At 40.6% G+C, this 13,419-nt stretch overlaps 1 protein-coding gene and 1 long non-coding RNA gene across 4 annotated transcripts in view; both read left to right on the forward strand.

Annotated features, from left to right (window-relative positions):
- The window catches only part of IGSF11 (immunoglobulin superfamily member 11), a 168,364-nt gene that overhangs the window by 104,892 nt on the left and 50,053 nt on the right, over positions 1-13,419 (forward strand). The gene's annotated exons all lie outside the window — the stretch shown is intronic.
- Positions 1,586-10,667, forward strand: LOC310676030. Its single transcript, XR_014510370.1, has 2 exons — positions 1,586-6,129; positions 8,834-10,667. It is a non-coding gene; the product is annotated as an uncharacterized lncRNA (long non-coding RNA).

The raw sequence follows: 13,419 nt of genomic DNA on the forward strand, positions 1-13,419 counted from the left end.
CCTTTGAATTGTATAGATTGTACAGTACATAAATCTCCACTGCAATTAGTATATGCATGCCTTATAATTCTTAGCTGAAGCTTAAACACTGGGTTATTTCATAGCTCACCCCCAGTTTTATGTAAGATAATCACCTTGACAAGATTGCAGTAATTGATTGCTTTATGTTCTAGGCATATCATGCAAATAAAGCTGTCTGACAAGTGACATATTTGCTTTCCGTTAGGAGATAGAGAACGTTTCCACCGTCAAATGTAGCAGTAGGCCTATTATGCAGTTCCAAAATACATTTTCTCCCCCAGGGACTTCATACAATTGGCAGTCCAAAACGTAATGGATAATAAATTCCTCTTCCTCTTGACCAGAGATACGCAAACATAAATTTACAGATGTATTGGAATACCTTCCATCAATATAGGCCCAGGGCATTATTTGAAGGTGAAGTCCAGTGAAGGCTTTTCTCAGGAGGAACAATATGTCAATCTGAAAAATAAATTTCAAAAATCTGGCGGTATGTTAGGTATTGGTACCACTGTAAAAACTGGGTTTTGTATTTAACTTTCAAATCTGCCTGGGCAGCTGTCACATATATCCTATTTTAGATCTTTCTCTTGAGAGCATCTGTATCAGCTGCCTCTGACAGATCTTGGGGCATGTCATAATAAGCCATTAAAGCTTTACACAGTTTACACAGGCTAGCAGGTTAAAGCTGCTCCGTCAGGTGTTTTAGGCAGTCCGTCACCTGGCATTCATTTCAGCCATTCAACCCATTACATTATCAAAGCTCTGTGCACCTAGGGTACACAAAGGAGGGAATTGCAAATTCTGCAATGCCTACTGTTTTTGAATAGTTTTAGGAGACATTTTACATCATCTGCTGGAATGACATAAGCACTGTATGGTTGAGAATATATTTTGCACTGGTCAAAGATCTAGGTCTACTGAAAGATGCCGGTTTGAAACAAAAGCTGGTAACCACTGAATTCCCATGCAGAATAAAACCCTTCTCATTTGTCCTAGATAGTCAGACTGTATCATTTAGGTTAATAGTATGGTCTGAGGAGCATTGTAGTAAAGAATGTTATATCCTATTATATTTCCTTAATGGTTCGTGAATATATTTTTAGGGGTAGGGATTTAGCAGCCTTTACTTCTTTGGTGTCTATTACAGTGGTACCTCAGGTTACATACGCTTCAGGTTACATACGCTTCAGGTTACAGACTCCGCTAACCCAGAAATAGTGCTTCAGGTTAAGAACTTTGCTTCAGGATGAGAACAGAAATTGTGCTCTGGCAGCGCGGCAGCAGTGGGAGGCCCCATTAGCTAAAGTGGTGCTTCAGGTTAAGAACATTTCAGGTTAAGTACGGACCTCCGGAATGAATTAAGTACTTAACCTGAGGTACCACTGTAGTAGGTTTCTACACAAATGCTTATGCTTTCCTTTTAATCGTAGTAAAAAAATCCCTGGGGATGGTGGTAAAGGCACTTTTGTAACAGGTTTTGGAAACTGGATACAAAATTATTCTCCATTGTGAAAATTGTCCTTTCACTTCCCGATGGCAGATGGCACCATGAATCCTTGAGGTTCTTGATGATGGAAGGATTTTGATATTCCTGATTCTGCCTCTGTTGAATTGCATATTTGTACAAACCACATATTTGTAATAACATCCAAGAGTATAAATTGACTGCTTTAGAATTCAGCTCCCCTTCTGTATATCTAATACAGAGGTTGTGAGAAATCAAAGAGATGGCAGTAAATCTGCTTCCTTGCACTCGCTTCTGAATCTAATATCTTTTGCCTCCATTAGCATCAAATCTTTTCATCTTTTTGGCCATTTTCCTATTTCTTATAACAGGAATATTTTGCATTAGATCTTCTGCAGTATGCTTAAACTGCATTCTGTTTCCCTTCCAAACCCCTTCCTGGGATCTATTATTTTAAACAAAAGCATTAAACTGACTGCCTTTCTTAGTTATTGTCTCCTGCTCTCTGGGACCCTCCACTACAAGTGGGTAGAATTGTGGGGAGTTGAGTAGTGAGGGAGAGGGAGCGACCATATTGAATGTTGTTCAGAAGAGGCCTACCACCTGAACTCATGCATGGTGGCATTGAGGGTAGGAGAATGCTTGGATGTCTTATATCAATCAATTTTTTTTATTATTGTCTATAGCCAATGGCCATTGAAATACAATATAAGCACAAATCACACAACTACAGAACGAAAGACAGTACATGCACCAGACCATGACAAATCAACAGTGTCCAGAATTTAAATAAACATTCCTTCTGGTCAGCATCCCTAGGGTTTGCCACTTGCACTATCCAAAAAGGTTGTCCTTATCTTTCTTACCGCTAGTGCAAATAGTACCACCCTATAACATGCATTTATCAACATCTACCAACAGCCATTTAATTTTATAAACATCTGGTTGACCTTGTAAGGCAGTCTGAAAAGGGGAGATAAATTTGGCTCTGGGTGAATCGTACAATGGGCAATATAGAATATAATGTACAAGATCCTCAATAGACCCTGACCCACATATACAGAGGCGCTCTCTTGCAGGTCTGCTAGTATATCTCCCAGCAAGCATCGTCTGGAATCTGAGCTGGGTAAAAGCATGTCTAACAGGGGGAAAAAATAGTTCTCACAAGTACATATCCCTTTTGTGGTCTGTTTTAATTTTAATATACCAAATAACGGATTTAGTAGGGGGTTTTTTTGTATTCAATATCTCTTTGTGCATCTTTGCTAAACACAATATCTTGTGACTAGAAGTTGGAGAGCTCAAATAACTCTGCATCAGATCTCTACCAGATTTTACCCAGGCAAAAATATAAATAAAATAAAATAAATATTTTGGCTAAGTGTTGTTCTGGTTGCAATAATATTTTTCCCCAGATTTGTGTATACGGCCTTTTATAGAGGATAGACCTAGTTCAGTCCTTAGTAGTGCTCTGGGTGTACCATGTGGCACTGCCAATATCATACACAGGAACCTATTTCGAATTACATCAAGTTCCTCCCTTCAGTGGTTACCCCAGATTAGTGCACCATATAAAAGGTGAGCCACAATCTTGACTACAAAAATCTTAAGTCTTCTATAGCTAGCAGTGTATGAGAGAAGAGGTGGTAGGAATAGTGGTGGTGGTTGCTGCCCTGTGGCTTTTTTTCTGATCAGGTCCTACTTAGGTAGATGTGAGGAAGGAACAATGGCGATGGTGTGATTATTTCTCTTCTGTTTTTTGGGGAGGGGGAGTTTATCAGTAGCAAAATGCATTTCCTAGGCACACTGCTTGGAGGAATAAATTAGATTTCTTGGATACCAACATATTGTAAAAGTGCAGAGATGTGTGCACAAATATTGCAAAGAGCAATAATGAAACATGGCTTTACTTACCTCTGCAGTGAGTGAACACCTTTCACTAGAGAAGTGAACTTGAGATGTTTGAAATGTCTCTATAGTGAATGAAGTTCTCTGGACTCGAGCCTGTCAGTTTCATTTTTGCTATTTAGCAGCAAGTCCAGAATAACCTGCAACATTGTACCTTGGAGAATTGTGAGCAAAAGTCCAGTGATGAAATTGACAAGTTCTAGACGGAAAAGGAGAGGCTCCTTCACAGCAGAGTTAAAATGGAGAAGAGGATTGAAATAATTTTTCAATATCTTGAGCAGTAGTCTACTCTAGTGCTGCTGCTTAAGATCTTTTAAAACAAAGCAAATCAGGAGAAGTTAAAAAGTGAACTTTGACCTTGTACATGCAAAGCCTATGCTGAACTACTGAGTTGTGACCTTCTTTCACTTTCCATGGGAGAAAGTGTTGTAATGAGAGATAATTCATTTGTTCCATGCTAGAAGTCTACAGAGAGAATGTTCAACCATCTTCAATACAATTATACTAAACAAATTATTTCAGAATCCTAGAGTATCAAAAGGCAAAGGACACACAGGAAGCAGTAGCTGCAGCCCTGATTAAGGGGTTAATGACATTGCATCATGTGCTTGGGAGTTCTTCTGCAATAATACTGACAAATGTTCATATCCTTGAGTAGGAAACATTGCACAAAGAAACAATATTTTTCTGTGGAAGGACTTTCCCCCCTTTCCAAGATCTCCTGCAAAGGTATTTCTGCTTCTCTTCCTTGGGTAATTGAGTCCATAGATCTTCAGTTTTTCTCATGTGTTTTCTCCAGGAACAGTTTGGCGACTGGGACATGGTAGCATCATGAATAAATATCATTTTGAAAGAGAGTTCATTTCCCCTGAATTAATTCAGCCTGACATGGAGTGCAGGAACATGTGCCATCTGGTCAAATCTGCCTTGATTTTTTTGAGCAAAGGGGGGAGGGTAACTGATACTTTTATGAACCAGAGAAGCTGTGGAAATGCTAATCCCTAGGTACTGAAAACACAAGATGCTAATCGGAAATTAAAATGGGTCTGTACTCACAGTCCAGTAAGGTAGCACAGGTCATAATGTTAATCCCCAAGGAAATGAACCATTTCCTTCCTCAATAAGCCTTGGGCACAACAATCTAGAATTTGTTGTAATCAACATTAGATTTCATTTTATGTTGATTTACTAGCTGGATTTCTTTTATTTTAGAACTAGCATATTCACAGAACAGACTTCCCCAACCTACTGCTCTCCAGTTGTTTTGGGCTACAATGCCCACTATCTCCAGTCTGCATATCCAGTGATCAGGGCTGATGGGAGATGCAAGGTCACCAGATTGAGAAAGCCTGTCACAGAGCATAATATTCCAGCTCCTCATCCTTCTGTCAAAAGTCATCTGGTTGGACACTGAGAGACTTTGAAGGGTTCTCCTTATGTATAAGATGATTAAAACCCAAAGAAGTCCTGTCCTCCCCCCACTCCCCAACCACACACACTGCCTGCTCACAGTATAGAAGCCTGCATTCGTTATAATTCATTCATTTTTACCCTACTTTTCTACAAAACATATCTAAGGCAGCCTTCAATAGTAAACACACAATAGTAATAAAGTCACACCACAGTTGAAATAGCAATGTAATATCCACAGATTAAGAGCCAACAACGCTAAGATAGACTAGAACAGTAATTAAAACAGTAGCAGCAGTAGTCTACAATGGGCTTTCCTGCACTAGTTCAAAACCTGTAAAACCTCCAGGGCATCTCCACGTATACTTGGACAATCCACCTTCCTGGCATGCACAGTAGGCTAACAAACTGAGCTACTTTGAATGAGTTACAGCACAGTTGGATGGTTTAGGATACACTCTCATTACATTTTGCATGCAGTGCATCTCTAAATACTAAATCCTTCACTAAGCAGGGAGTTAGGGCTGGGGTAGTTAACCTCCAAGGTCCTTTCAAAATCTATGATTCTGTGAACCATTGGGCGAATCGTATTTCATTAGCAAATACCGCAGGAAGCACAGATGTGATGCCAGCCATTGAAGGAGATTGTGAGTTCCTTCTCTTAAGCACGTTCAGCTTCCACTTTAGTTTTCTCCTTCTTTTTTGTACTCCCCACTGCTGGCTATTTGAAGGTCCTTCTTCCACCCACAAAGCCTTTGCTTGAGATTACTTAATGTGATTGTATGCATGACTGCACCAAGATTCTTTTTGTGCAGTGTTCCTCCAGTGCGCTTGGGTTACCTGTAGAGAGTAGAAAGAGGCAGGCACCTGTGAACTGAATGAACATGTCATGCATCTATCACCTCACAGTGGGGAGGGGGAAGTTCTCACTTCTCTTTAGGAAATGCTCAGGGAGACAGGCATGGATAACCAGCCATGATGTTCCTTTTGCACAATCCTTTCTTGTGCCCCTGAGACAGCACACTAGTGCCAGAGCCTTGGAGCTGCCGTTGAACTGGACGAGCCTTCCCTTGTTGCTCAAACCAAAGAATAAGGTTGGGTGCACACCATGCATATTAAAGCACATTTCCCCTTCTAAAGAATCCTAGAAACAATTTGCTAAGGGTGCTGGGAATTGTAGTGACAGTTCCCAAGATCATGTGCCTTAAAAGTGTATTAAATGTATGGTGTGTACACAGCCCAACAGCTTGGACTGACCTATCATGTGAGTTGCTCTGATCTCTTCTTGTTTAACCTTCTGTACTGATCTAGGCTCTGGTCCTGTTCTAGACCAAAGTCCTGGCAGTCTGCCTCCCTTTCATATATCTTCTTTCCTAAGTCCATTCTGTCTTGTTTTTATTTGTGATTTTAAAACAACAACCTGCACTTAGCATCTGCATAAAAAAGAATTTGGGGTCGTGTGAGGGCTGCCTTTACACTTTTACATATAACACATTAGCCACTCCAAAACCTGGATACCATGGCTGCTAGTGCGGCTGTTGCTGCATACTTTTCAGAATGGGCCTGCAAGCACTCCCGGGAGAGATGGGACTTGATGGTGCGCCATATCTCAAGGACTTTGTATGGGTGAAAAATATCTGTCCCATTACTACTTCTGTGTCTATTTAGCATTAAATTTGATTTGGTTCATAATTATAAATAGCTTTGAATGTTACCAGACTTCCTGTATTTTGTTTTGTGCTGTTGCTCATGATGGCTCCCACCCCTGCACCCCATCGGCAACTGCAAGAGTTCTGACCACCAGCTTGCATTAAATATAGAAGAATACAATTGAAGAAGTCAAAGCTGGATATATAGGACACGAAAACTAATAGACGGAACAAAATGGAGTGGACTACATGGTGTGCTTAATAATAATAATAAAACAGACTGTATCCATGCAGTTAGTTTGCAGATGAGCTAGTCCATGGTCACACAATCTTTGAACAGCAAACTCCATAGATAACTCATTCAGATGTGCATATTTGTATATAAATGACTGGGTTAAAGATGCAATAAACTGGAGAAGATTAGAAGTTGTTATATATTGTGAAGAGCGCATGCTTTGCATGCGGAAAATACCAGGTTCATTTACTCAAAACGCATCCTGCTGTTTTATCTGGGCTGGTAAGCTGTTAGCTTCAGTTTTATGTGCTCTCAATTGATGTGCTGTTTTTACCTATATAAAGTCATGAATGGCTTGGGATCTGGGTGCTATGTGAGTTGCTCCTCCATGTTCTCCTAAGACATGGCCTTTTATGTTGTGGCATCTGTGTTGCAGTGGTCCAGGGGTTGAAGATCCATTACTACCTCTGCAGACAGAGGGCCTGTCTCCACCGTCCACTCAGCATAAAGTGGGAGCTTTTTAGCCACCGTGTGCTTCAAAGTTAAGCATTTAGGAACACTGAAAACACCAGGTGCTTCAGTTCCAAGGCAATAGTGTGCAAGTTCTGTTACAAACAATGGAACTTCCTAGAAAACACAACTAAAGTCATTCTGAAAAGATACTGAAGTACCCAAATTATTTCCTAAGTATATGCACCAAAAATAATAGATCTAGCATTCCTAATTGCATAATTGTAAGTTTATTGAATAATCTTAGAAGGGGCCTGGCTGTGACTATCATGAAATGACTCTGCAATTGTGCTGTGTGGCATGTACCCTGTGGGAATGCCCTACTAATTAAGGTTTGCCTGGCCCCATCACTATATGCTTCTTAGCACCTGGTAAAAACTTGCCCTTTAGTAGTGCCTTCCTTGCTGTGGTGTTTGTGCTCCAAGTTTGTGATGGTTTCCATTTTTTTCATCCTATTTTTATTGATCCTAATTTGTGTTGGTGATTTTTTTCTGCTGTTCTTTATTGTTTTATTGGGTACGTTGTTTAAGTGTGCTTAATTTCTATCGTTTACTACTTTTGTTTGCTTGAAAGAAAACCAGGGTGTGAATTATTGAAATAAAATAACCAAAACCTACACTGAATGTCTGCATAGGCCTAGTGTGGTGAACATGGACTCAGGGAGACCTGAATTCAAGTAACTCCTGTTTAGCTGGGAAGCTTTCTTGGTGGTATTGGGAAAGCTGCTATCTGGCAGCCTACCAATGCATGCCATGCAGAGCACTTTGGAGCAAGGGGGAGGGGATGTAATAAATAATGAGTATTATTTCTGTTTCTTGAGCACATCTCAAGTGTGTGTGCTGGCTGAGATTGCTCTCTCCTGTATTTTCACCTGTGTTGGGAGCTCTTAGACAAGCTAGATGGTCCTTACTCTCAGCATTCTTTTGTGGGCACTTACCTTTGTCAGATCCTGCATTGCCCTTTGAGATAGTGTGCGCCTAACTCTTAGTGAGTGCCTGAATTCTGTTCTGTTCTGAACACATAACAGCAGTCTTGACCCGACTGCACTGGCCCAACTGCTACTAGTTAGTTTCTGGGTTTAGTTCAAAGTGTTGGTTTTGACTGATGTGGCTCAGAACCCAATACCTTAAGGACCACCAGGACCCTACAATTGTCATCGAAAACATTCTCCATGTGAGCGCTCAATGGGAAGCCAGGACGGTGACAACAAGAGAATAAGCCTTTTTCGTGGTGATTGCATGCTGGTGGTGCCCTCTTCATCTAGTTTAAGGCTCTAGGCAAAAATTTCCCTTTCTACTTGGGTTTTGGCTCTTAATTTGAAGAGTTTTAAAGTATTTTTGGCCACTTCTGTTGGGCAGGGTCTGCTAGACCTATCTTTTGTTTGCATAGTTGTATATTATTTGTTTCTTTTTAGGTTTTTATTTTAGGTGCTTATTGTAATTGCTTTTAGTTTTATTGTGTTTGTAAGTAATTTTGAATCATTGTTACTAGTAAAGTGATTAATAAAGTGTCGTCGTCATCTTTGGTATGGATGAAATGTGGACGCTTACATTTCCCCTGTTTTCATGCTCCTCAGCAGACTCAGGCAAAATTCCACAGAATAGGGTGTCACCATCAATATGCATGAGTGAGTGAGCTTGTGACAGGCAAGCTGCCCATCTAGAAGATGGAAAGTTTCTAAAACCTGGGAAAGTTTATCATACTAAATGGGCCAAAAGGAACATGCAGAATAGAAGGATTCTGTCAGGGCCATCCTGAATAAATTGAGTGAACAGGCTGCCTATGCTAAATAGATGCCCATTATTGAGATTTTATTCTTACCCTTACAATCTTGGGGGTTTCTTTATAATGATATATTGACTCTCAGTTCTTACTGGATATATTGACTTTTAAAAGATGCATTCATTTGCTAATTTTCAGATAGTCACCCCATGCTAAACAAAAATGAATAACACTAAGGTTGCAGTCCTAATACCTGCTTACTTGGGAGTAATTCCCAATTGACCTCAGTGACTTTTTTATTAGCAGACTTGTATAGATACGATTGCAGTATTAAAGAGGAAGCTTACGAAAACAAGCTAAAAGGGTTCCCAAGTGGCAATACTGAAGTCCCAGTTCCCTTTGCCTGAATATAAACATCATTCTGAATGCAGAAAATGAAGTCAAAGGAATAGACCTTGGGTTACTTCTAGCCTGAAATGTGCTAGTACTTGGATTTTGGTGGTTCTTCAGTTGGAGTCTGAAGCACATCACATATGGGCAGCCTGCTGCTCATGAACCACGTGTGAACTGCTGCCCAAATCACCCATCACCACCACTGAATTCCCTCAATGCTGCCACATTCTGTTGCCTTCCCACCATTTCCCCAAGCCGGGCCCACATGCTGTCCTGCCCATGTAAATTGCTCTTCCTCCCTACAGAACAGGCCACAAAACAGTCATTGAGTGGGGTGAGAGTTCACATTTAACCAGGAGGACAGCAGTGGGGAGGGTTAACTCTGAGTGTCTGTATGGGTATGAATGCAAGGCTCTTCCAACTGTCAGCTACTCCGGTCATGTCCACTGGTCTGCAACCCCTGACCACCAACCAATGGTTGCATGTGGCCTTTGCATGGTTCCTGTTAGGAACTGAGGTCCAGTGTGAGAAGGAAATCAGAATGCAGAAAGTGCCCTTGGAACAGACCATGACTCAGTGACGGAGTTATAGCTCAGTTATAGCTGGGAAAGACTCACATCAGATGCCCTGGAGAGCTGCTGCCTGTTAGAGTAGATCATACCAAGCTAGATGAACCAATTGTCTTATTCAGTATAAGGCAGCTTTCTATGTTTGATGGCTATTCTAAGATGGTACCTGACACCTGCAGCTTCCAAGAGTACTCAGGTTAAAAAATGAGTAAATTGAACAACAATGTTTTGCCCAGTTATTCAGGGATGCTTTTTAATCAATCAAAGGGCTTTTTTTTTTTTTTTTTTTTTTTGCTGATTGACCTAACTGATTGATTAATTAATTAATTAATTTGTTTCAATTAATTTACTGGAAACGATTACTAAAATGGGGACTTCCATGTGCAATGGAAGGCTGTGCTTGTTCACTTTAAAAACGCAGCACACAAATTAATTCATATCTAAGGGAAGAGCAGACAGTGCATCTCAGCAGGCTGCTCTTCTGCTCCTTGGTTTCTAGACTGATAAAAATGTAAGACAGCATTATGAGCAAACAGGCTGAGTCAGGGAAAACACTCCTCTTAGTTTCAGTGGTGTTTATGCAGCACCCAGCCAATGGGGGCACTGACCCAGGAGCCTCCTAAGTGCAGCCTTAAAATTAATAATGAATAATGAGATTTAATGACCATTATAATCTTCTCTTATGGAGTGTTAATGGCCGTGAGATTATCAAGAGCAGCTGAAAAATGCAGCATAGGCAGATGAGGGAATCCCACAGGGGTAGCCTTTTATCAAATATAAAAGAGAGGAAAAAGCCAAACATCAAAAACTGCAAAACAGAGTTAAGAAATGAAGAGCATAGTGTAGTGGTTTGGATGGTGAGTTGGGAAGTATTAGCCTTGAACTCATAGGAGAGCCTTATTCTCCCAGCCTCATCTGTTGAATGGGAATAAAGATAGATACTTGCCTACCTTAGAGGTGTAGTGAGGATTTCCGATATTTTGTATGTGAAGCACACACTTTGAGCAATTAGAAACAGTATTAAAAACTGTCAAGGATTATTATCACTAGTTTGTGCGGTCATCATACTTCTTCATCTCTAGTCAGTGCATGTTCCTGTTGAATTCCTGTAGTTTTTCATACCACAAATATTCTCTGTGTTGTTGTTTTTGTCCCACTTTAGTTGCGCTGCAGCCCCTCTGGTTAGCAACAATGTGCTAGCAATGGGAAAGCACTGCAGAACAACTAATAAAGCAGAGTAAATCTACTACTGATTCATTATTATTGTGCCAGGAACAAATTGCAGAATGTTGCTATGTTGGCATCTGTCTGTCTTGAGAGACAATGGAGTGTGCCTCTGGAGGTGAAGTGCTAGCAGCACTGAAGTGACCTTCCTGGGGTGCAAGCCTGAGCAGTGTGTATTGAAGTTATGGCCAAGATGACAAAAAATAAATAAAAATCCCTCTTGGCCTTGCTGATGTGGTTCAGGGCAATGCGCTTGGCACCAGCTTGGGTGTAAGAGTTGCTGGAAGGAGGCATACAGGTCACCATCCAACCATCTTAGGGACTCCATTCCAGATTTGTGTAGGGTTTACTCCTTAGCTTTTTCTTCTCCCAAAGATATCACACAAGGCAGCAGAGATTAGGGATCAGAGTTGTCCTTCTCCTAGAGTAGCTACCTTCCCAGGTTGACAATCCCCGTCTTCCCCTCGCTTCCTTCTATAGCATATGCAGAAACCACCTTGATCATTGGACCCACCATTGGTCTCATCTGCTCAATCTGCTGGAATCTGTCTTCACATGCAGGGGAAGTCCCTAACTCACCAATGGTTTGAGACCCATTAGCTACCCTCACTTGGTTTAGTTGGCCAGTTGAAGTCGTTCCCAGAGTGTGGTTGCATGCTGACAGGAGCCACAGGTGAGACCTGAGTGTAGGGTGGGGACCAAAGATGGAGAACCTATCCCAGAAGGAGCACAACATGCCCCCATCAGAGGTACGACCCCTCCCCTAACACCCCATAGACCTGCAATAAAACAGTCTGGAGGGCCCTTTCACAAGGCTATTGTGTGTTGGTGGACATTCACATTGTGCTAGGGTGGCCTGATGCAAAGGAAGACAAGACCCTTTCCCCTTTAATTAGAGCATGTTCTCCCATTTCCCTTGGTCAACCTTTTCACTGCTTTCCTGTTTAGCTTAGCCTAGATGCTTCTATTATTCTCGGCTGCATTTGCTGCTCTGTCCTTGCAAGACTATTGTTTCCAGCAGAGGCAGCATACAGTGTTGAAACAGCGGTACCTTGGCCCCACGCACCCAGTTTTAAATATTTAATTGTAAAAGAATGGCATTGTGGAATCACAAGAAAATCAGAAAAAAACCTGGGGTGCTCCCTGTTTCTTGCCATAATTTGAGACTAGATGTACGTAGATCCGTTCAGAAACTGGTGGGATAACTTCCTTGATTTAAAATTGCAGTGCAGGAAATAACCAGAACCTACTTTTATATTACTACCCAAATACCACCAAAATTTACTGTCTTAATTTTCAAAGAGTGTGGAGTTTATACTTTATTATAATTTATAATAAAATTTACATGTGAAAAGCTGTAAATTACTCTTAAGGAGTAGGAATAATTTTATTTTTGCTAGTTTTACTATGCACAAGTTCCCTTTTCTGTTTTTAGTTTTCTTTCATGTTTGTATAGGCTCTATTATTTTACTAGCATAGAACATAGATTTATAGGATAATAATTGCCAAGAACACAGCTCATTGTTATGTTTGTTTTTCTATAATCTTATGGAGAGTCTTTTGCTAACATGCAGTTTTAGAAAATTTGTTTCTATGCCGCTGCCAAAGCTGCAACTTATGAACCTAGGGAGCAGCCAAAGTTGGCTTCCATAGATCATCAAGTTTCTTGCTAAAATTATGTAAATGGGCTTCTGCTTGTAGTCTGTATGGGACAATGCATGCATTAACAGCAGCGAGGGCCATATAAGCAACATTGACCCATTAAATCCTACTGTAAAAATAACTAACATCAATAAGTTCAACATGCCAAGTCTTCATACTAAATAATAATACTTTTCTTTGAAAGGGGGGAATTCCAGTTAATTCACATTTTAAGGATCCCATATATGTTTCTACTTACTTCAGGGTCGCTGAAAATGTGTTTAGAAGTTTTCTTTATTCTGAATCTGAAATGTAATGCTTTCTTTATGTTTAAGTTCCGTCTTAAGAATCTTCATAAATCCTTTCCCCAAATTTTTAGAATGAACACATAGAGTGATATTACTACTACAGGCCTACTATACAGCTATGTATTCCCACACTGTCGCCCACCAAGTTTTGTCCCCTTTGTAACAGACTTTTGTACACTCAGCCAGCAACACTGTCTGCAGAACTGAATGAGGGCAAAATAATTCATTCAGCCAAGCAAGTTCCATTGAAATGAACTGGAAATGTGTGCAAGAGCACAGTAGTGCCTTCATGCAAATCCTATTTATTTCAGTGAAATTTGCTCGGCAGATGTTTGTGAAGGATTGTGCTTATGCTCTACAA

Source organism: Podarcis tiliguerta, assembly GCF_965153285.1.
Source record: "Podarcis tiliguerta genome assembly, chromosome: 4".
NCBI lineage: Eukaryota > Metazoa > Chordata > Lepidosauria > Squamata > Lacertidae > Podarcis > Podarcis tiliguerta.